Raw genomic sequence first — 23,115 nt, forward strand, 5'->3', positions numbered from 1 at the left:
TTTATTCATACGGCCTATGTATTTAACTGCATATTAGATATTCCGTACTTATTACGTGGACTAAGCCCAGCATAAGTTCTGTAAACTAAATTCATCTATTCTGTAATTTATTTCGGAAATATTGATTACTGACTGATAATTTTAATTTTACTGTTTATTCATCATTTTGTAACCGAAAATTTGTTAAAATTTACTGAACCAATTGTTATTTTTTTTTTCACCCCCACTGCGACCTAGCAAGAAGTACAGTCGACTTGTTTCGCGCTCCGGTATTTCGGAAGTTTTCTCGGTATTCGGTTGGTTTAAATTATCAGTTTTTTCTCGCTTAGTGATTACTGGCATAGTACCCGGCTGAACAATTATCTGAAAGTGAGTTTTTTCTGAGAAGAAAGTGTGTTTTCGGCATCATCGGAAGGAAAATTGTTTTTGCGATTGCCAATTCGCCAACCATTTTGCGCACCATCGGTGCGTTATCACGCATACCGGCACACAGATCATCGTCATCGAGTGTCAGCATCTGCCTCCGCATTTATACCGGTCATCCATCATCGTGTGTCCAGCTGAGTGCCGAGCCTAATACAAGCACACCACTACAAAGATCGCCCGCACACGCGCATCGAAGGTCACCCACGCTGCGCGTCGCTCCGCTGCTGCTGTGTAATCACTCGGTGGTAGTAGTATAGCAGATAAGTTTTTTTTTCCTGTTTCTTTCTCTCGCCCATCAGTTAAATTTAATTTTGTGTTTCTGTGTTTGTAGTTTTTTTCTGTTTATTGTGTCTGTGTGGTTTTAAGCATCGTTTCAGTGGTAGAGCGTTTACCGCTCCCACTAGTACGGCAAAATGGACGTCTCGTCAGAAGACGATATGGACATTTTGTCGGAAGATGACACCAGTTTGCCACTCGATGGCAAGAAAAGACGAAAACGTCCTGTCATTCATGGTTCGTCTCAGAAAAACCCCCGATCGCGAGCCTATCCAGATGACTCGACTGGGCCATGGGTTGTCTACTTTCAGCCCAAAAACAAACCTTTGAATTTGATGCAAATTTCCACTGATCTGACGAAGCGATACTCGGCCGTGACCGAAATCACGAAGGTTAGGCATAATAAACTTCGTGTTGTCGTTTCTAACCTGAAGCAGGCTAACGAGATTGCTGCCTCCCAGCTCTTTACGATTGAGTACAGGGTTTACATACCAGCTCGTGATGTGGAGATCGAAGGTGTGGTCACCGAAGCGAGTCTGACCCCCGAGATCTTGGAGAAGCAGGCGGTTGGCCGTTTCAAGAACCCCTTGCTCCCCCCGGTGAAGATACTGGATGTCCAAAAACTGGGCTCAGTATCTGTCAGCGAGGGTAAAAAGAGTTTTACCCCCACAGACTCGTTTCGCGTGACCTTTTCTGGTTCAGCCCTTCCTCAGTATATCGAGCTGGGAAAACTTCGACTACCTGTGCGCTTGTTCGTTCCCCGGGTCATGAACTGCCAAAACTGTAAGCAGTTGGGACATACGGCGTCCCACTGTGGCAGCAAGGCACGCTGTTCCAAATGCGGGGAGAAGCACGAGGATGGCGCCTGCACAGTCACGGCACCAAAATGCGTGTACTGCAAAGGATCTCCTCCTCATGGTCTCTCGTCGTGTCCGGTGTACAAACAACGCGGGGAAAAACTAGAGCGCTCTCTTAAAGAACGTTCCAGGCGGTCTTTTGCAGAAATGCTTAAGACAGCCAAGCCATCGACCAACGAAACAAATCCCTTCGCTCTTTTGTCAGATGACGAGTCTGGCTCTGACTTGGCTGAGGAGGGAGTTTCTTTCAGTTTTCCGGAAGGTTCTGCCCGGAAACGAAAACGCATCCGTTCGCGAAAAGTTGCAGATCAAGAACCCCAAATCAGCTTGCCCAAATCAAGGAGTGGTGGAAAAAAGGAAACTTCTACTCCTCCTGGATTCCGCAGAACTGACTATACCCAGGATTTTCCACCTCTTCCGGGGACATCCAAAACCCCTGATGCCCCAATTTTAAGAACAGAAACCCCTTCTTCATCTGGGTTGTTCTCATTTGATAACATTGTGGACAGTATCCTCAATTACCTCGATATTTCTGATCCTCTGAAAAGCATTGTTCTGGCAATGCTTCCTACTGTGAAAACCCTCTTGAAGCAGTTGACATTAAAGTGGCCCCTCCTTGCAGCAATCATCTCCTTCGATGGATAATTTTCCAAACGAGGTCGGGGATTTGATCACTGTTCTACAGTGGAATTGTCGAAGTCTTATTCCTAAGATAGAATCGTTTAAGTTTTTGGTTCACAATAACGATTGTGATGCATTTGCTCTGTGTGAAACTTGGCTCTCTTCAGATATCGATCTTCCTTTTCATGATTTTAACATTATTCGACTGGATCGTGAGGATTCGCGTGGAGGAGGAGTACTTTTGGGGATCAAAAAGTGCCATTTCTTCTATAGAGTGAATCTTCCACAATTTCCAGGTATTGAAGTTGTCGCATGTCAGGCTTTTGTTAAAGGCAAGAGCCTTTGTATTGCTTCTGTGTATATTCCTCCCCGAGTTTCGATTAGTCAAAAACAACTTTCAGATATCTGTTCAGTTCTTCCTACTCCACGGTTGATTATGGGAGATTTCAATTCCCACGGTACAGGCTGGGGGGAACTGTATGATGACAACCGTTCTACTTTGATATATGACCTCTGTGATAACTTCAATATGACAATTTTTAACAATGGAGAAGTAACACGTCTGGCTGGTCCATCCTCAAATGGAAGTAGATTAGACCTCACACTTTGCTCTAATTCATTATCGTTGGATTGCACGTGGAATGTGATCCAGGATCCCCACGGTAGTGATCACTTGCCGATCAAAATTTCGATTGCCAGTGGGTTCAATTCGTCGGAATCCGTTAACGTCGCGTACGACCTCACCCGTAATATCGATTGGACAACGTTCAAGACCGCGATAGATGAAGCCGTGTCGTCGGTAGAAGAGCTTCCACCGTTGGAGGAATATAACTTCCTCTCCAATCTGATCTTGGACAGCGCGCTTCGAGCTCAAACTCGGCCGGTTCCAGGAACGTCTTTCCGTAGGAAACCTCCTACCCCTTGGTGGGACCAGCAATGCACTGAGGTGTATCGTAAAAAATCCGACGCTTTTAAGCTTTTCCGGAAACGCGGAACACCCGAGTATTTCGAAGCGTACTCAACTCTTGAACGCGAACTCAAGAGCCTCATCAAAGCCAAGAAACGCGGATACTGGCGGCAATTCGTGGACGGTTTATCGCGCGAAACGTCGATGAATACGCTTTGGAACACGGCGCGAAGGATGCGTAACCGGTCTTCAAACAACGAAAGCGAGGAGTACTCGGATCGGTGGATTCTCAAGTTCGCGCGAAAAGTATGTCCTGATTCCGTGCCGGCACAGATGATTCCTCGCGAAACGACGAATTCGGTAGACGAGATCAGCCAGCCTTTTTCAATGCTGGAGCTCTCACTCGCGCTACTTTCGTGTCGCAATTCGGCTCCGGGGGCTGATAGGATCAAGTTCGACTTGTTGAAGAACCTCCCAGACGTCGCTAAGAGGCGCATGTTGAACTTGTTTTGTCAGTTCCTGGAGTTCAATATTGTTCCAGATGATTGGAGGCGAGTGAGAGTTATAGCCATTAAAAAGCCTGGAAAACCCGCGTCAGATCATAACTCGTATCGTCCCATCGCGATGTTATCGTGCATTCGAAAATTGTTGGAGAAAATGATCCTTTTTCGCCTCGACAAATGGGTTGAGACGAACCACCTACTCTCAGATACTGAATTTGGTTTCCGTAGGGGTAAGGGAACGAACGACTGTCTCGCGTTGCTTTCCACAGAAATCCAGTTGGCTTTTGCTAAAAAAGAGCAAATGGCTTCTGTGTTCTTGGATATTAAGGGGGCTTTTGATTCAGTATCGGTTGAAGTCCTTTCAGACAAACTCCACGCTTGTGGCCTTTCCCCATTAATTAATAACTTTTTGTACAATTTGCTGTCAGAGAAACATATGAGCTTTTCTCATGGAAACTCTACAGCTTCTCGATTTAGTTACATGGGTCTCCCCCAGGGCTCATGTTTAAGCCCCCTTTTGTACAATTTCTATGTCAGAGAAATTGACAATTGTCTAAGTGACAACTGCACGTTGAGACAACTTGCAGATGATGGCGTAGTGTCTATGACAGGGCCCACAGGGGTCAACCTGCAAGGACCCTTACAGGATACCTTAGAAAATTTGTCTACTTGGGCTATCCAGCTAGGTATCGAATTCTCCACGGAGAAAACTGAGTTGGTCGTTTTTTCTAGGAAGCATAGCCCAGCACAACCGAAGCTTCAACTTTTGGGTAAGCCGATCACTCATTCCATGTCTTTCAAATATCTTGGGGTCTGGTTCGATTCCAAATGCACCTGGAGATCCCACATTGAGTATCTGAGACGAAAATGCCAACAAAGGATCAATTTTCTCCGAACAATTACCGGAACGTGGTGGGGAGCTCATCCGCAAGATCTTCTAACGTTGTACCGGACAACGATTTTATCGGTTTTAGAGTACGGTAGTTTTTGCTTCCAGTCGGCGGCTAAAACTCACATCATCAAACTGGAGCGTATCCAGTATCGTTGTCTTCGTATCGCGTTAGGATGCATGCACTCGACTCATACGATGAGTCTCGAAGTGTTGGCGGGCATGTTGCCACTATCGGATCGGTTTTCGGAATTGTCCCTCAGGCTCCTCACCCGTTGTGAAGTTATGAACCCACTGGTAATCGAAAACTTTGAGAAGCTTCTTGAGCTAAACCCTCAAACTCGTTTTATGTCATTGTACTACGTGTACATAACTCAGGATGTCAGCCCTTCACAGCATAATCCCCATCGTGTATGCTTCTCCGACTTCGGCAATTCAGTTAGTTTTGATTTATCTATGACGCGGGAGATTCGTGGGATCCCAGAACATCATCGTTCCATGATTGTTCCGTCAATTTACGCTGCAAAGTTTGGCCAAGTTGATTCCGCAAGATCGTTCTTCACAGATGGATCACTAATAGAGTCGTCCGCTGGTTTTGGTATTTTTAACGAATTTCATAGCGCCTCTCGAATGCTTCAAGCTCCTTGTTCCGTATATGTTGCTGAACTGGCGGCAATATACTATACGCTAGAAACGATCGCCTCACTTGCACCAGATCACTATTTTATTTTTACGGATAGTCTCAGTTCTGTCGAGGCTATTCGATCCATGAGGCCGGTAAAGCACTCCTCGTATTTTCTCATGAAAATACGAGAGCTTCTGAGTGCTTTATCTTTAAGATCTTTTGTCATCACCTTTGCATGGGTCCCATCTCATTGCTCGATTCCGGGCAATGAGAAGGCGGACTCACTTGCTAAGGTGGGCGCTATGCAAGGCGATATTTACGATCGACAAATCGCCTACAATGAATTTTTCTTCATTTATCGTCAACAGTCGCTCGCCAGCTGGCAAAATAAATGGAGTGAAGGGAGTTTGGGACGATGGCTATTCTCGATCATCCCTAAGGTGTCGAAGAATCCTTGGTTCAAGGGGTTGGATGTGGGTCGAGACTTCATTCGTCTGATGTCTCGCCTCATGTCCAATCACTATTCGTTAAACGCTCATTTGTTTCGTGTTGGGCTGGGAGACAGCAATCTCTGTGAATGTGGACAAGGTTACCAAGACGCCGATCACATCCTTTGGTCTTGTGCTGAGCATCGTGGAGTCAGATCTGAGCTGTGCGATTCCCTTCGGGCTCGAGGTAAACAACCTAATGTTCCAGTTCGGGATATTTTGGCTAGACGTGATCTGGAGTTTATGAAACTCATATATGTTTACTTTAAGAATACTAACCTTAGATTGTAAGTTTGATTAACCTTGTGTTTAGTTTGTGTATTGTGCGTGTAGTTTTTTTTTTATGTTTGTTTTCAAGATGAATAGAAATAAGTTCATGTTTTAGGATTAATTAAATATTTATATAATAAATCATATTTCAAACCTCCTTCTCCCTTTCCCCATCCAAAAAATTGTAAATCTCCACTAACCTCGAGACGACCGCGAGTAATCGGTTCAATTCCTTTAACTCTAGATTTAAGACATTATTCATGTATAATGCAAATGATAACTCGGCTCTGTAAAGTTTATTCGATTGAGCCTGTACAAATAAATTAAAAAAAAAAAAAAATTGTTATTTTTGATAACGTTAAATGTTCGATATTTTGGAGTGGATCTACGAGCGCATAAAAAAAATGAGCCGGCTAATTCCAGTTACAGACCAGAATCCTTATGCAAATGCAAAAGAAGTACCACTGTTCTACGTTTGAGAAAACTTCATAGTAAGTCTTGTTGCCAGAGGTTCAAGCATAGCAGTGAAATGGAAGCTTAACACTATATTATGTGATCGGTGCTTGTAAACAGTGAATAACGAATGAGGAATAGAATTTATTTTATTTTATGCCTGCAACTTTCTTTTATAGAAAGTTGATTCGATTCGCTCTAACATATTAACATATATTTTTTTAAAACAACCAATTATCTGAAATATTTGGAAACTAAAATATTCGATAGCTACCGAACATTCCTATCACAATTGCTGAGATGCTCAGCTATAGGCTCATAATATTTATATTTTTTGCTAAACGTTCTACAAAAAAAATAATGAACTATCATCACGCCTAAGCAAACAGTTTAGGTTATGTTTGAAATCACGAAAGAATTCTCCGATTATTGAGCACTCGTCATCTTTTATAATTTAAAAAAAAACCGAAAATTTTATGATCTCGTCAAAAGAATTCTTTAAAAATAAAGTTAGTGTGTATTATTGTGAATTTGCACCCAACAACTTCTGGACGTGCTTCAGATTAAATTTGGCTTTCTATTCGGTACATAAATCCACTGAGTGGGAGCAGCCTTTGATCTTCATAATCGGATGCCTTAGCGACAAAATCAATCAATGACACCGATATTGACCATGCATCAGAACCCTAGTCGTACACACAAAACAAATTTCTCTTACATTCAATGTAAGGTTGGATTTACTAAAACCTCTGCATATGCTTCAAACAACAAATCTAATGGCAGTTCTGGCAATGCAATGCAGATTAACATTACAACATATTTTCCAAAATGCACATTTTTGTGTAAAACCTTCACGAGATGACAGTCGAAAAATAAGCATACATGAAAATTACAAAATTATTTTAAAAATCTCCTGGCGACCATCTTATCGAATCTGTTCATGCCGCGAAATAGTGCAAATTCTGCATACTTTTCATGCAAACCTGTAATAGAATCTTACATTTACCGGTTGGGTGTAGCCAATTCAAATAAGAGAACGAAGAATATAAGATTATCACATAGACTAATCCATATCTCCTTGCTTTACAATCATCCTCTGTGGAATGGGATCCAAGTTTTGTCACTATCAACTAAGCGTAAAACGTTACAAGGTCTAAGATGTGTTTCTTTAATTTCTGAAAAAGGACTGTTCCTTTAGTTTGAAGTAGTAAAGATTATGGTTTGGTGATCGATGTTACACCACAACACCACGATGAGGTGATCTAGCCACGTTACGTGATGCATATAAACAAGGGTGCGCGGGTCAATTTTAAGCGTAGATTCACGAAACAACAACAACAACGGAAATAATCGTTGATCGGAAGCGAAGATCCATGAAAAAAGCCGTCAGGTTAACGAGAACGATCACAAACGCGTGGTTGGGGCCTTTAAACGGAAACCGAACGCCTGAGTTCGAGATGTGGCTAAATAGTACCATGTGAGAAAGACTTTCGTGCAGAATGGCAAAACTCTCGAGCTGGACTACGTACGTATACGTATAGGTTCAGAAGTCCCCAAATCGTGATGAGAAACTGAATACGGTTGCAAAAAGTCGTGCCCGGAACTTGTACGACCAGAAGTTAACGAAATCACACTGCTGCGTAATGAATGACGAGACATATGTGAAGGCAGACTTCAACTAGATTCCACGAAATTTGTATGTGACTGCCATGGATATGTGTGATGATCCAGAGAACCTCCGGACACAGAAGATGTCGAAGTTCGTGATTTGTACTTGCGGAAAGCGGAGTACACCTTTCGTTACCGCAAGCACCATGAATGGACAGGTGTATTTGGAAGAGTGTCTCCAAAAGCGGCTTCTCCCTCTCCTGAAGGCTCACGACGGTCCGACGATCTTCTGGCCGGATTTTTCATCGTGTCACTACACGAAGGACGTGCTAGAGTGGTATAAGGCGAATGATGTCGACTTCGTGCCGAAAGATCTGAACCCCCCAAACACTCCGGAGCTGTGCCCAATAGAAAAATATTAGGCCATTATGAAGGAGCACCTTCTAAAACGACATAAAGTGGTGAAGAATGTACAAAAAAAATGAAGAGAGTATGTGTTAATCTGCAAAAAAAAACCGTCAATTCTGAGGTCGTGCAGAACCTTATGGTTACGGCTAAGGTTCGCCCATTTGATGCCAAAACCAGCTTTAATTGTTTCTTTTTACTCCCTGAAAATTTGGTGATAATCGGATAAAAACTCTATTTTTGAGAATGAATTTTGTGTGTGCGGATGTTAAACGGTACGGTACGGTAACGGTTTAAGCTGTATGGATATAAATTCAATTGATTCATCCGATTAAGTTTGGTGGATGGTAATCTTTTCAAATCTTGTAAATAAATATAAAAAAGCTGGTATGCAGACTTCAGAGGTGTATCAGGAGCATTTCAATGACAGTTTCATTCAAGTTAAATTGATGTCGGTGAATCCTTATTATCCGTAGAAGTCTTCTAAGCTTGTTTGGTTGCTGGTTCTGGATATTAAATGAAATTGCCATTAGTGTTACTTTTCTGCGCATGGAAGTCTTTTGGACTTGCATTAAGATCCAACGAGAACTAATGTAATCAATATAAAAATAAAAACAAAAACATAACGACGGGTGCAACAAATTATTTTTTTTTTCAATTAACAGCAAAAAATTAATTTTAATATTACATCCAAGAGGATGCACTTCAATCATGTCGAAAATTTCATGAAATTTGTATGGCCACAAAAAAACAAATGTAGTAAAAGTAGCGTGATGTCAGTTCATGCACTGTATTAATAATAATTTTGTCCTTTTTGGCAAGTAATATTACACCATATTTTTGACACGATTGAAGTGCATCCAAATTTATTTTGCTGTGTTGATTTGTTTTCCGTCGATCTTGTTTTCCGTGCTGAGCACCAATGCTATCAACGCCAGGGACGTAGCTCCCATACCTGGACCCTACACCATCGACCCATCAACTCATAAACCGGGGACCAACGTCTTTACTTTCCTTCCGAAGTAAAGCGTGACGAGAGATGTTATGCCTCAAAACATCCCGGCGGCGCCGATTGGGATTGAACCCAGGCCTGGTGGGGTGAGAGGTAATCACGCTTACCACTACACCACCGGCGCCGCTAGCAATTATTGCTGATTTACATTTACACTTTGGAGAGATGAATGAACATTGCATGTTCTGTCGATGGATTTGCTAACAACTATTGTGAAGACTTTATTTTCAGAATATTACGGCAATTAGAAGGAGCACAGCAAAAACTTTATAAATTTACATGACATATATCGAAGCATTACATTGTTACATTTACATTTGAATGTGTTTGCGAAAGCTGTTATTTTCACGTGCTATAAAAAAGAAACTGCATTCAAATGCCTTTCAAAAGTCAATGGGTAACAGCTAAAGGCATTAATTTTCAAACCCGATTACCGCCATATTTGCACAACGTTGGAAAATTGTTTCTGTTTTCACCTACCTCGAACGTTCTGCGCTGATGCATATTGGAGACGGTGAAAAACGGCTAATCCACTTTGCGATGGTTTCCTTCAATCGTGTGTCGAATAGTTGAACATAAACAGCAGAACACCACTGTCTTCACGATTATTTCATAAGAATCGAGTTTGTTTTCTTTTCCCAATTTCAGTTACCCGTCACAACTATAAGGCACACTAGAACGAAATCCACAATATCCTTGAAGTCACTTCACGCTCAAGGCAGACACTGAGCACAACCTCCACTATCACCCGTTATATTCTGACTACGTATTTCTACTTTCACATTTAGTAACTTTCCGAGCTTAAACACTTTTGACGTGACCTTATAGTACTAAATGAGCATTTTAAGAAGAAGTATTCACAAACAAAGGCAGATCTTATACACGCAGTGAGTCTTTTCTAATAAAGTCTATCACAAAGTGCAAAAACCAGCTCAACCAGGACAGGATCTACCGACGACGAGATGAGCGCACTCCAACCATAAGTAAGTCAGAACTCGAAGTGAGGAACAGAAGCTTGCAATGAACTTTCAATGAACGGAGAAGCTTTAGCGAAAATAACTACACACAACAATCATCAGTGTAGGTTCGAGTACACACTTCAAACATGCACACACGCCATACGACCCTCTCAGCACGTACGGTAGTAGATAGGTAAGCATGTGTAGTATGCGGAGCTTGTTTTTATTTTGTGCGCTCACTCGCTGCGGATTCATAAATGGTATGGCAATAAACATTTTTAATGAATGTAATTGTAAAACAGCTTGCGCGCCGAGTTCCGAGGGGCCACTCAGTACATTTAGCATTATAAACAAATACACACATTTTTATATGACTGACGCCAACAGCAACAGGCAAGCATGCTGCCGAGGAGCCAAGCAATTCAATCCAAGTTTTCTCATCGAAAGGATTGTAGTTGATGGGGGTTGTTTACCGATTAGTTATTTGAATGTTTTATAATCCTTGTTGATTATAAGGTTCTTAATTGCTTTTGTTAAATTAGTGTTTTCACAGTCTCACAGAAGGAGGCAACAATTTGACGTAGTTTCAGAATCTACATTTGACTCTCATATGGCCTTCTGAGTAAAAGTCTAGAATTTAATTTTGCCCTAACACGTATCAATTTTAAAGTACCACTCACTTTATAAGGCTGTGCCGCCTTACAGAGATCAGTAAGCTTTCCATACGGATACCGCCTATGTATGTATCAGAAATATCTCTGGCATCGAGATAACGTTTTCAAATGTTTTAGGCAAATATCGCTTGAGTTATTTTCCACAAATAGTCCTTCATTAACAATAATGCAACATACTTAGGTTGGTAGTAAATGACTAAAATCGTGTATAGCATCCTAATTCAAAAAGAGGGTTGTACACACTTAGATGTCAGCAAAATTTCTATTTGTTATCTGAGATCTCGGAAAAGTTCTCGTTTGTTAGCAGAATCTCGGCTAAGATCCAGCAAAATAAAACGAAGTGTGTAGCTATAAAACATAACATATTAGGACATAATTATATTCTTGGCATTAACTCAAACGACCAGCCTTAATATACCAGATAAAGTCAAATATAGTTAGATTTTTCTGTTGTTCAAATCTTTTCCAGATTGTTGCATACCCGAGCAAAGTCGGTTAACAAAATGAAAGCAAATCGATATTAAAGTGTGCAGTTCCTATCATAATGAAAACTCATTTTGATTTCAAATGTTACGACATAAGTCTGATATCATATTGTGCTTTCATTATGCAGTCAAGACTTTTTAAATGAAAGCAACTTAACTTGAAGTTCTGCTGTTTACGTCTTGTTTAAAATTTAATTGAAATTCATCTGTTGTTGAACTAATGATGATTGTTTATTTGATTTGTTTGACACATTTTAGGTCATTCGTGACTTTCCCGGGGTGAGATTGGAGCCCAGCTTGAGAAACATGAATGGTAACCATTTACTCCAGGCCCGTATTCAGTTAAACATTATGAATGCAAAATCAGTAATCAAATTGATTTCATTGAAAGCAGGATTAGTTTTCCGTTTGCTTCAACAGTGTAAAATTTTGCTCTCATTTTTGCTGTGTTAACCGTTAAGTCAACCAAAATGAGATCAACTGGAGTATTCAAAATAAGTTACATCATAACAGCAAATTTTGATTTCAATTTGATCTTTAGCTTTGCTCGGGTAGTGTTCTGGGTCTTGAATTTGGTTTATTTATATAATTTTATGGAACAATTTCAATTTGTGTAGTACTTTGAAATTACAATGAAACTCCTAACAGGATTTCATCGAAATTATCACTTAAACCATTTTATAAACACTCTATAATATCGTCAAAGTTTTTTCATCACAAATTCAGAAACTCAGCATTCCTTTAGAGTGCTTCTGGAAATTCTAATGAAATTCCCTTGGAACTCTCCTACCTTCAAGTCTATCCACAGAATATAATATTCTTTGAATTACACAGAAAACCTTTGAAGGTTTCCCCAGAATTTGGGTAGTTTGCCAATTGTTCCACATCAACCAATTGTTACACGCTTCAAATTGTTAACTGTGCAGCATTTATACTTGATCATGACGATTACCGATCATGGTGGCATGTTAAATTTTGATCAATTGTTGGATGATAAAACATGATTTTTTTTTAATATTCAGTATGGTAGGCGTACCAGATATGGTCATTCAGAATTTACATAAGCCGGAATTGTAACACACCATTATAGGAACTTATACATAACTGATACATCTACCCTATGAGAAATATTGTGATTCAACATATTTTAAATATTTTTGGTACTAAGCATATTATTTCAGCCGAGTTTTAAATTTTCAGCTAATAATCCTTAGTTGAAAAGAAAAGAAGGTATTACTAGCTTAAAATTCAATTAACTTTACAAATCTCTACCGGATAATGTTAGTCATTGCTCTAATACATCTATCATCCACGAAACATTTACAGGAAAAGCAGAATCAATATTTGAACTCTTGGTTCTGCATTATTGTCTATGGGGAATAACGCCTTAAGTGATACAACGTTTCATAAAAATTGCTCGTGCGTTTATTTTCCTTCTATAGTCAGTAAAATTAGTGAAATAGCTAAAATTATAAGTACAATTTTCAAAAAGTTGCGTTCAATCATCTAACATAATCAATTCGTGCTGAAAATTTAAATTCTAAATTGCATTTAGTCATATTTAATGGTGTGCAATACAAAGTGTACAGTAAGTTATATTCAATGCAAATGATGTGTGGGGCCCTGAGACACACCCTGAGATTTATTATAAGGAAAAATTTAAACATATAAACTGTTGATGAACAATTTGAAAATTACCTATGTCTCATCAGTATTTAATTGAAGCATTCTCAGGACTCCCATTAAATTATCTCCAGATTTTTAATCAGATTTCCCTTCCCAAGTAACAAAAAGTTCTGATAAAAGGCTATTTGTGGCTTAAGCAGCTTGGTTGAAGGTGGTCTATAGAATTCTAAGCAGCATTATTTTTAAGTCGTTTTAAGAACTTGAAAGTTCCGGTACCATAGTTGAAGACCATTCTAAGCAGCTTCTGGCGGAACTTGAACGGAACTGTTAGAAAATAAGTTAAAAAGAGGTTTTGTCCTCTACACCAATTCTATATTTAGTTCGCACTTTTATGAAACTTTATTCTAAAGTCAGGTCTTCATGAAAGTTATTTCTTAAGGCATGTATGAACGTGTATGATCTATCAACATTAGTAGTAGTATTGGTGAGCTAGCTCTGTTTGAAGAATTAAACCCAGCCCTACTGCGTGAGAGCTCCAGCACGAACCACTACGTCATCTGAGATATATTGAAGTGAGCCTGTTGTCCCGCCTACTGTTGGAGCTTTCAGTACCAGCTGACTGACTTGAATACGAAACACAACAACTTGATGAATTTTAAATTGGTGTTTGCCCACTTAGTATTCTAACACACTTGTGGCCAGTGTTCGGAAAAACTAAAAACTCAAATCTCATGCATGAGTTTATGCGCCTATGAGTTTTGCCTTGCAAAATTCGACGTCGCAAAAATCACCGATGAGTTTTCAGGTTCAAAAATTCATTGCTTTATGTTTTGGCGTTATTCATTGGTATTACTATTGTTTGTGCATCAGGGGTTGGAAAACTAACACAACATGCATAGGCATGATATCAATTGACGTTTGAGTGGTTTTTATGAGTTTAAGGCTCGAATGATTTTTCGGCGTTGTGAGTGTGAGTGCGTGAATATGCATGAGAATCTCAAGCGTGAATTTTGTTTGCCGCATTCGCACGCGAGTTTATTCTCGCAGGGAGGCTCAATGAATGAGATTTGAGAATGATTTTCCGAACACTGCTTGTGGCGCAGTGGTTAGCGTTCGTAGATCGTATGCCGAATACAAGGGTTCGAATCCAGGAAATTGCTCTTTGTTTTTTAATGTTTGGATAGAATGTTGATGCACTGCATAATATAAGAATTATGATTGATTTGAGCCACTAATCATTTCATATTTACGTACATTAAATTTTGTTAATAATAAAGACTTGTGCGGATTGCTTCATGTGGGCTATGTCGAACCTTTTTAAAAACTCTCAAGTGTCCAAGAAGTTCCGGAACCGTGCCGTTTTGGAACTTTTTTTTAACTTCAAGTTGCTAGGAGTACGCATCGGAACTTTTTGGAGCCTGAAGTTCCGCGTGTGCTTTCTATAGTTTCTAAAGTAGCCAGAATGTTGTGTTTTAACTTTATATGCACTTTATGGAACTTGAAAGGGGGTTTTATCGATAAATGCACAACTTTTGGTTGCTTTGGAAGAAGAACTGTCGGAGCTTTATTTGAACTTTATGAAACTTGAAAGTTCTGTCAGAACTCTGTCAGAACTTTATTTGAACTTTATGGAACTTGAAAGTTCTGTTTGAACTTTATGGAACTTGAAAGTTCTGTTTGAACTTTATGGAACTTGAAAGTGAATTTTATCGTTGAATGCGGAATTTATGGTTACTTGGGTTGATTATCGTCCTGCAGTCAATAGCTTTTGAATTCTTTCCAGAATTCTCAACATATATTTTTTAGAATGTTTTTCACAAATAACCGGGAATTCTGCTCACAATATCGATAAAATTATCTATTGCTTTGAAGTTCCTTTTAAAAAACGTTTAAATAGTTAGAACCCAAATCGTCCAAATGACTTGAAATTATGCAAGGCTCAGTATCTTTCAATCAGTAATTTTTTATCTAATTTCGGGATTTTTGAAATTTTTAAAAAGTTTTTTTTTAAAGATGTCTTTTTTACGGTCCAACATTATAGGAAAAAAGAGCCAACATTGAAATCTTGAACATTGTCCTAAATTTCAATTTTGTTGTAAATATCACGAAGGTTTTTATTATTCGATAAAGGCTGAGAAGTTTTCCAAGTCAGAGATCTAGAATATTTTTCGCGCGATCTCATTTTGTTCACTTTTTTTTCACTGGCTGAAGTATTGGTCAGCGTGCTTGTTCGTGTACTCGGAGTTTAGATCCCGTCTTCCATGGGCCACAATAATCCCAATAAAACCAGAAATCTATAGTAAAACGTTGAAAAACAAAAGGGCGAATTGACAAAGCAAGCAGTCGACCAATAATATAATATTTTCGTGCAAAAACTAGACCTAGCCAGCAGCTTTGCTCCTCAATTGGATACCATTTTCAATATTTTATTCATACTAAACTTGAAACATCCAAATTAAAAATCAATTTACCTTTGCTATGCTATGCTGCAAGCTATGCTCACAATCCTAATAAAATGAAATCTTAAATAATAAAATTTCAAATAACGATTATCTGCTTCTCACTCTCAGTTCAACCCTGCTGGCTGAATGAAGAACGCTCGTATTGCTCTCAAGTACTGACGGGGAGGTTGGTGCGCGCGGTTATGATAAAAACAAGTAGGTATGCGAGGGCGCAAATACATTCAACCATGTGACTTGGAAGAGAGCTGTTATGGCATACAGTCATTCGTTGCGTTGGATCACTTGCTGGATAGAACGCAAATAATTTCTACTCATAAAATCAACGATGAGTTATAACACTTGTTCACACTTGGCACTATTGCAGTAGAATGGGCACGACGCGGCAGCCCTGATGAGCATGGAGCATGTTTGTATTGGAATACATACATCTGCAATGCAAAGAACAGATAATCGAAATAAGGGCTAAAAAAAATAACTGCACTGACGATGCAGAAGTCTGTACACACAGCTGCAAGTACAAACACTGCTGGAGACACTCAGTGCACTGTCTGTTGTGTAGGGTTATGTCACTGCAGGCAACATCTCTCATCAAATTCGACGTAAACCTTTAATGCAACTTCCATACGACTCTTACACCAACTCGGTTTCGCGCTGTTTCGCGGTCTTTGATTATTTTTTTTATTTTCTCCATCATGGATTTGTGTCATTCACTTTCGATTTTTCGTCTTAATACGTACATAAAGGGTACACTTTTCACTGGACAGTGCAGGAACAAAATTTGCCGCAGTCAAGATGTTCGCCGTCGATTCCCGTAATGCGTCATGGTGTTATAAATAAGCGAGAAATATAACTAAATACTCCTGTAGCAACTACGCTATGAATGGAATGGTGGTGGTGGCGGCGGCGGCGGCGGCGGTGGTGACGGTGGAGTTGATGATAAGCATGAATCGTTCTCTTCCGCAGTTCTCGCGCTACTGGCGTAATATTCAACAGCGGGCTCCGTTCTGTGTATGGAGGTTAGAGAATATCTAGTACCGACAGGCGACTGGTGCGTGTTTGATTTTTATTTACAGCAAATGTGATTTCATCTTGTGCGCAGACTCGGTTTCTAAGCTCACTCGTAGTTGCATTACGGCTAGGGTGGATATTTTAATTTTATTCAATACACTCGCCAAAAATAAATCTTATAAGACCCGTTTGAGAAAAAAACAAACTGATTATTTGAACGCTATCGCCAAATGAAAAAAAAAATCATATATATATATGAACCCATAACGGCGCCGGGGGTGTAGTAGTAAGCGTGATTACCTCTCACCCCAGCAGGCCTGGGTTCAATCCCAGTCGGCGCCGCCGGGATGTTCTGAGGCATAACATCTCTGATCACGCCTTCCTTCGGATGGGAAGTAAAGCCGTAGGTCCCCGGTTCATGAGTTGATGGGTCGATAGGTAGGGTCCAGGTGTGGGAGCTGCCTTCCTGGCACGTCGGTAGCATTGGTGCTCAGCACGGAAAACAAGATCGACGGAAAAAACAAACCAAAGGAAAAAAAAAAAATATGAACCCATCTTTAAAATACACCCGAGCATTCGATAACATACGAGTGAACATATCCAAAGAAATATGAATGCACTCAATTCTGTTTTAACAAGTTTTTGTTTGTTTTTTTTATTCGTATTTTTGATCGTGTGATCTCAAATTGGAATAGAATGTAGTTAATAAAAACAGCAAAAATCAATAAAAAATATTATGGTAATGAAATTTCTGTATTCTGTAATGAGGACACATTCGATAAAATGAACACTGTAAAAACAGAATTAAGTGTAATAAAGTTCCTATTATGGTGTGTTCTATAGAATTTCCATAACCCTTAAGTTGAGAACACCATAATAGGAACGTATAGCCATAACTGGTACACTTACCCTAATATCTTTCTGTGTTTTATGTGACACGTGTTTAATCATGACAGATTTTGGCCAGGGATCACTCAGAACATGCCCGGGTGTGACTAAAATGACTTTCAAAGCTCTAAATGGCCGCAAATGATCAATAGCTTGATTTTTGATGTGATTTGATGTGAGTTTAGTTTAGGGAAGATAACTTTGGCTTATTTCTATTTGTTCTCTCTGAGATACCCAACAAACAATCGCCTATTGAAGAAACGACTTCTTGTCGATTTTATTCAACTGCATGCTTAATATTACTTCTTTTATTTTAAATAATAACGTCTGTTCAGGATTCGTTCACATAAAACTGGAGAATTTATTTAACCACAATACATTGAACTACTTGGTGTTGTATAAGGTATATGTCGGGAAGCTTTTATTCGACTTATATGAGTTGTAACAGAGCTTTTTTTTCCTTTGGTTTTTTTTTTACGTCGATCTTGTTTTCCGTGCTTTCCGTGTTTCGTCGTCCATGATGCAGCATTCAACTTTCGTCAGCATGTTGAGGTACAACTTCCTGGTACGGGTTTTGGCGGACTTGTTCTGCTTTTCGTCGCGATTAGGGGCCTTTTGTACCTTGAACGTTCGAAGCCCAGCCTTCTGGACAAAACTTCGGCTTAGGTGCAGCTTCTTAGCCACATCCCTAACGGAGGCGTTCGGATTTCGGTTGAAGGCCCCAACTACGCGGTTGTGATTTTTGGTGTTGTACGGAATACTTTTTCCTTCACTTCTGGGCTTCCGATCGGTGGTCAACCGTTCCTCGAATCGCTTAATCACTCGCGACACCGTGGAATTCGCGATTCCCAACGTTTTAGCGATGGAACGATGCGAGAGATCCTTGTTCTCGTGATGAATGCGCAAGATTTTATCACGCAGGAGCTGTTCTTTCGACTCCATTTCCGCTAGTTTTGATCACAGGACTTTAAAACTTGCAGGATGTAAATAATGCACTATGAACTAAATCCACCCAAATTTTCATTAAATTCTACCCAACGGTTAAAAAGTTAGAGCAATTTCATAGTGTGGCAATTTCATCGTGGACACCCTTTAGTCTTCGTCTATGTGATTCCTAATCTTTTATTCGTTGTTCCCTAGTTTGAAGTGGTTAAGACTAGGTTTCTGATGCATGGTCATTATCGGTGTCATTCCTTAATTTTGTTGTTGAGGAATCCGATTTTAACTGACAAAGGGGCGCGTCTTTGGAGGGTGTTCCAACACTTCCTAGGTTTTTTCTAGTTTAAGTATTATATTTAATTATCTTATAGATAAATCGTCCAGCTCAAAGCTTTATAGGGGTAAGAGGTGGGACCACCATAATCAACATGCTGATGAAATGTACGGAGAGTGTGCATTAGACTGATCGCTCTACAGTGTTCAAACGGTTCCAAAATTTGAACTCATTTAGTAAAAAATCTGACTTGGCAGTTTGAAGATTATATGGAAATTTCTTTGGGAAAAGCATGTTTTGTTCATATCTATCTAACAATTCACCATATTGCTCTCACCAAATAATTATTTCTATGTCACACTGCAGAATACAGTGTTGCCTACAAAACAGCTGCTTGATCAATCTTGAAAATATAAATCTTAACAAATAATAACTATTTAAATACAAATTAACGATTGCTTAAAAACGATCTTCTAGAAAGTTGTAGCTTGATATATGGAAAAAGCTAGGACTTCAAATGGCTTGTGCCAAGTCAGTTTCTTACCAAATGAGTATAAATTTTAGGAGGTTAATCAGGACCCGATTTGGAACCATGTGGAGCCAAAATTTTAAATTTTGCATCAATCTAATTAGCATAGATTGCAGAAAATGCACAGCACAAAAAATATTTTGATATCACATCAAAGTGGATGCACTTCAATAGTGTCAAAAATATGGTGTAATATTACTTGTCAAAAAGGACAAAATTGTCATCAATACAGTGCATGAACTGACATTATGCTGCTTTTACTGCATTTGTTTATTTTTGTGGCCATAAAAATTACATGATATTTTTGACATGATTGAAGATTGATCTTGGATATAATATTTAAATTTATTTTTGTTGTGTGCAGTTCGGATTCAGGAAAGGGAGGTCAACGGTGAATGCAATTCGGATAGTGGTTGAGAGAGTCGAAAAGTCTTCCAAACATAAACGGAGAGGAAATTTATATTGCGCTGTTATAATGATAGACGTTAAGAACGCTTTCAATAGCGCCAGCTTGGAGGCAATCGTCGATGCGCTCCACAGAAATCACGCGGGCAGAAATCAGGCTCATTCAGGCTCATTTTCAGGCTTAAATTCAGGCTCATGGCCATGCGAGTCGTGAGTGCGTGCAGAACCATCTCGCAGAATAAGTTATCGCTGGAAAGAACACTATCGGCATGATGGAGGGCAGCGAGTGCTACTAACGGAAGGAAACCAGAGGAATACGAAAAAAATGTGGGAGTGGAGTCGATGGCCAAGTGGCAGCAGGAATAGGACACAGCAGAAAACGGTACAAACACAAGCTAATACCGATACTTTCGACCTGGATGAACAGGAAGCATGGATAGGTAAACTTTTACCTGACGTCCGGAATGTAGAAATATGGACGCAACGCCATGAGCACAGCATCCCTCTCCCTCTGAAGTAGTCGTTTCACCGTGGTCCCGGGAGGATCCAGGCAACAGAAGAGAGTAAGGAACGGGTTTTAGTGGGGAGGTGTGACTAGTTGATACCATACCCTGGCGGTAATAAATGGGTATAAATTGGAAGAAATAAAAATACACCGTGCCATTCTCCGCATGGGAACACAAGCTTATACCGATTCTCTCGAGCCGGGAGAACATAAAGCTTAGGTAAACTTCCATCTGACGCAGTTCCTATCTGGGCATAGTTGCTTCAGGCAGTACCTTCATCGGTTCAGACACGCAATATCACCCCTCTGTCTGGAATGTGGAATTGATGCCTGCCGTCAACGTAGAGAAAGTCTAGATGTCTTTACTAGAATGCCATCAGCAAGACAGTCACAAAAATACTGCCGGAGCAGCAACGTAAGTGGAGAAACGATCAGTGAACTTGCAACGTCAAACCGAAAGCAGCCCTAAAATCCTCAATACATGAATGAGACAGATTTGATGAGCTAGAGTTGATATATACCACTAAAACTTTCATAAAATATGGCGGAAATTTCCGTCAAATTATGGATGCGCCATATATCGCAGATATTCACATATTTTATCAAACGGTGTAATGCATTAATGATGATTTCGAATACTTAAAAGCAGGTACTGAGTGATGTGAACCCACTGCTTATCACCTTTGATCTACTAGTGATCGAAGATATCGTACGCGTTGAGAACCTACTTTTCTTCAAGGTAAATTTTACATTGGTACGTTTTCCAAAAAAAAAATCATAAGCTGTTCTTCCAATTAAAGCTCAATTTTAAACGAGGGGGGATTTTACACGATGGTTAAAATTTAGAACTTTTTACTGGGTAGCTTTTTGTGTTCACAAACGACCAGAATAGCTTTGATTTACTCCGGAGTTTGACCTGCACATTCCTTGTGCAGATCTGGAAGAGAAAGTGGTTCAACGTCCGGTATTCATTGCTGTTTGACTGTTTTCACGAAGGGCCTTCAAGTGCCGTAGTAGAACAGGTCGAGCAGGACCTTGCAGGTTTTGGAACAGGTCTACTCCGGAGGGACAGAGTCTATATTGCCTGGCCTACAACCGTCAAAGTAGTTGACGGCTTAATTAATACAGGGGCATATGCCAAGGTACTCCCAATCTCCCTGGGCAAGAAAGTTACTCTACGCATCGAAACCAGTTCTAAGAAACTCTAGATCAACTACCTATTTCACCGGCTTTTTTTAAAAGAACAGTTACCGATAGATTGACAGAAACTTCCAACATTGGTTGATTGATGTCTAGACTTATCAAGAGCTCAGAGGCTTCAGAACTAGAGAATTCCAGCACAAGATCGAGCAGGCCAGAGTTTATATGTATTCTAGTATATTCTCCATAGAGTTGATTTGCATTAAACTATGCAAGCAAAAACTATCCACAAGAGCACGGCAAGAAACAGACATGCACGAGAAAAGGACGTCAATGGATGGCTCATCGTTCAAAGTCAGTCGACACTGATTTTTGATTTATTTATTTGTTGTGCGAGTAATAAACAAACACAATCAGGTCTTATGCCTTGTTCAGACTAGAGAGTTATAACATGTTATAACAATTGTCAATTAATTGCAACACAGAATCCACCATCAAGATAGCACTATAACATGTTATAACTCTGTAGTCTGAACGTACTATTAATCGTTGTTTCTTAACAAATCGGGGGCGGGGCAATTCACATAAGGACATTTAGCACAATGGACCTTTGGCATAATGGGCGTTGCACATTGTTTATCATTACCACGTCTACGTGTTCCATAGTGTCCCACATATTGCGTAACTTACAAGAGTAAAAGTCAAATGAAATCATATACAAATTAAATAAACTAATTGATTAATGTTTATTGGCTGCCCCACTTTTACGCAAAGTCCTCAAATTTCTGCTCGCCATCCAAAATTCACTTTATGCACAGTTGAGCCTTTGTGCAAAAAATCAGCTCATTTGCTAATTACAGGACCGGGCCCAGCCACTTTTGTGAAAATACAAGATCAAGATGCTAAATTGATCCTCATGGAAATCCACTTTGTGCATCGGTTGAGAGAGGATTAGTTTTTCGATTGATTTTGTGATCGGATTTTGTTAATTTCATGTTCAGTGCACAATAATGGAATATGATTGAATTAGGAAACGTTTTTTTTAAATTACTGATTCAATGGTACTTTGTGTGCTGCTTTCACATTTCCTTTTGTTACCCTGTATGACCTTGATGTATGCAAATATATTATAACTGCTATTGTTTGCCTTTTGCTACCTGGCGTGATATCCTCGATCGTTTGTGATCTATGCTTAGGCCGGTGCGGTTCGGTAAGTGTTATTAGCTAAGTTTTTTTTTATACATGATTCGTTTTGAAGAAGACAATAGATGCCGTGATTGAACGTACAGGCTTGGTACTTGACCAATTAGATTTCGTTTTGTTTGGAAAACCTTATCCTAACTGAAGCTACGAAACTTAATGTTCGGGATTGATCATCGAGTGGGTTTTTTTTTTTGTGATGTAGCAGGCTCGGTTGTCAAGTACCAACATGTTTTTAGTTTACTGAGCAGGCGATCACAGCTTCTATATAGCACATAGCACATAGCACAAAATAAATTTTAATATTATGCGAGAGGATGCACTTCAATCATGTCGAAAATGTCATGTAATTTTTATGGCCACAAGTGTAAACAAATGCATTAAAAGCAGCGCAATGTCAGTTTATGCACTGTATTAATGATAATTTTGTCCTTTTAGGCAAGTTATAAAGGACATTTTTTTCAACTGCATGCTTAATATTACTTCTTTTATTTTAAATAATAACGTCTGTTCAGGATTCGTTCACATAAAACTGGAGAATTTATTTAACCACAATACATTGAACTACTTGGTGTTGTATAAGGTATATGTCGGGAAGCTTTTATTCGACTTATATGAGTTGTAACAGAGCTTTTTTTTCCTTTGGTTTTTTTTTTACGTCGATCTTGTTTTCCGTGCTTT

General features: G+C 39.6%; 1 protein-coding gene across 1 annotated transcript in view; it reads right to left on the minus strand.

The window, feature by feature from the left end:
- The window catches only part of ABCD (ATP binding cassette subfamily D), a 51,337-nt gene extending 40,891 nt beyond the window's left edge, over positions 1-10,446 (minus strand). Inside the window, exon 1 of the mRNA XM_065236045.1 lies at positions 9,821-10,446. The gene's annotated coding sequence lies outside the window, so the exon portion shown is untranslated. The remainder of the gene's footprint in view (positions 1-9,820) is intronic.
- Positions 10,447-23,115: the final 12,669 nt, after the last annotated feature.

Source organism: Ochlerotatus camptorhynchus, unplaced genomic scaffold, assembly GCF_037179485.1.
Source record: "Ochlerotatus camptorhynchus isolate MF236.1 unplaced genomic scaffold, CSIRO-AGI_Acam_v1.1 ptg000521l, whole genome shotgun sequence".
NCBI lineage: Eukaryota > Metazoa > Arthropoda > Insecta > Diptera > Culicidae > Ochlerotatus > Ochlerotatus camptorhynchus.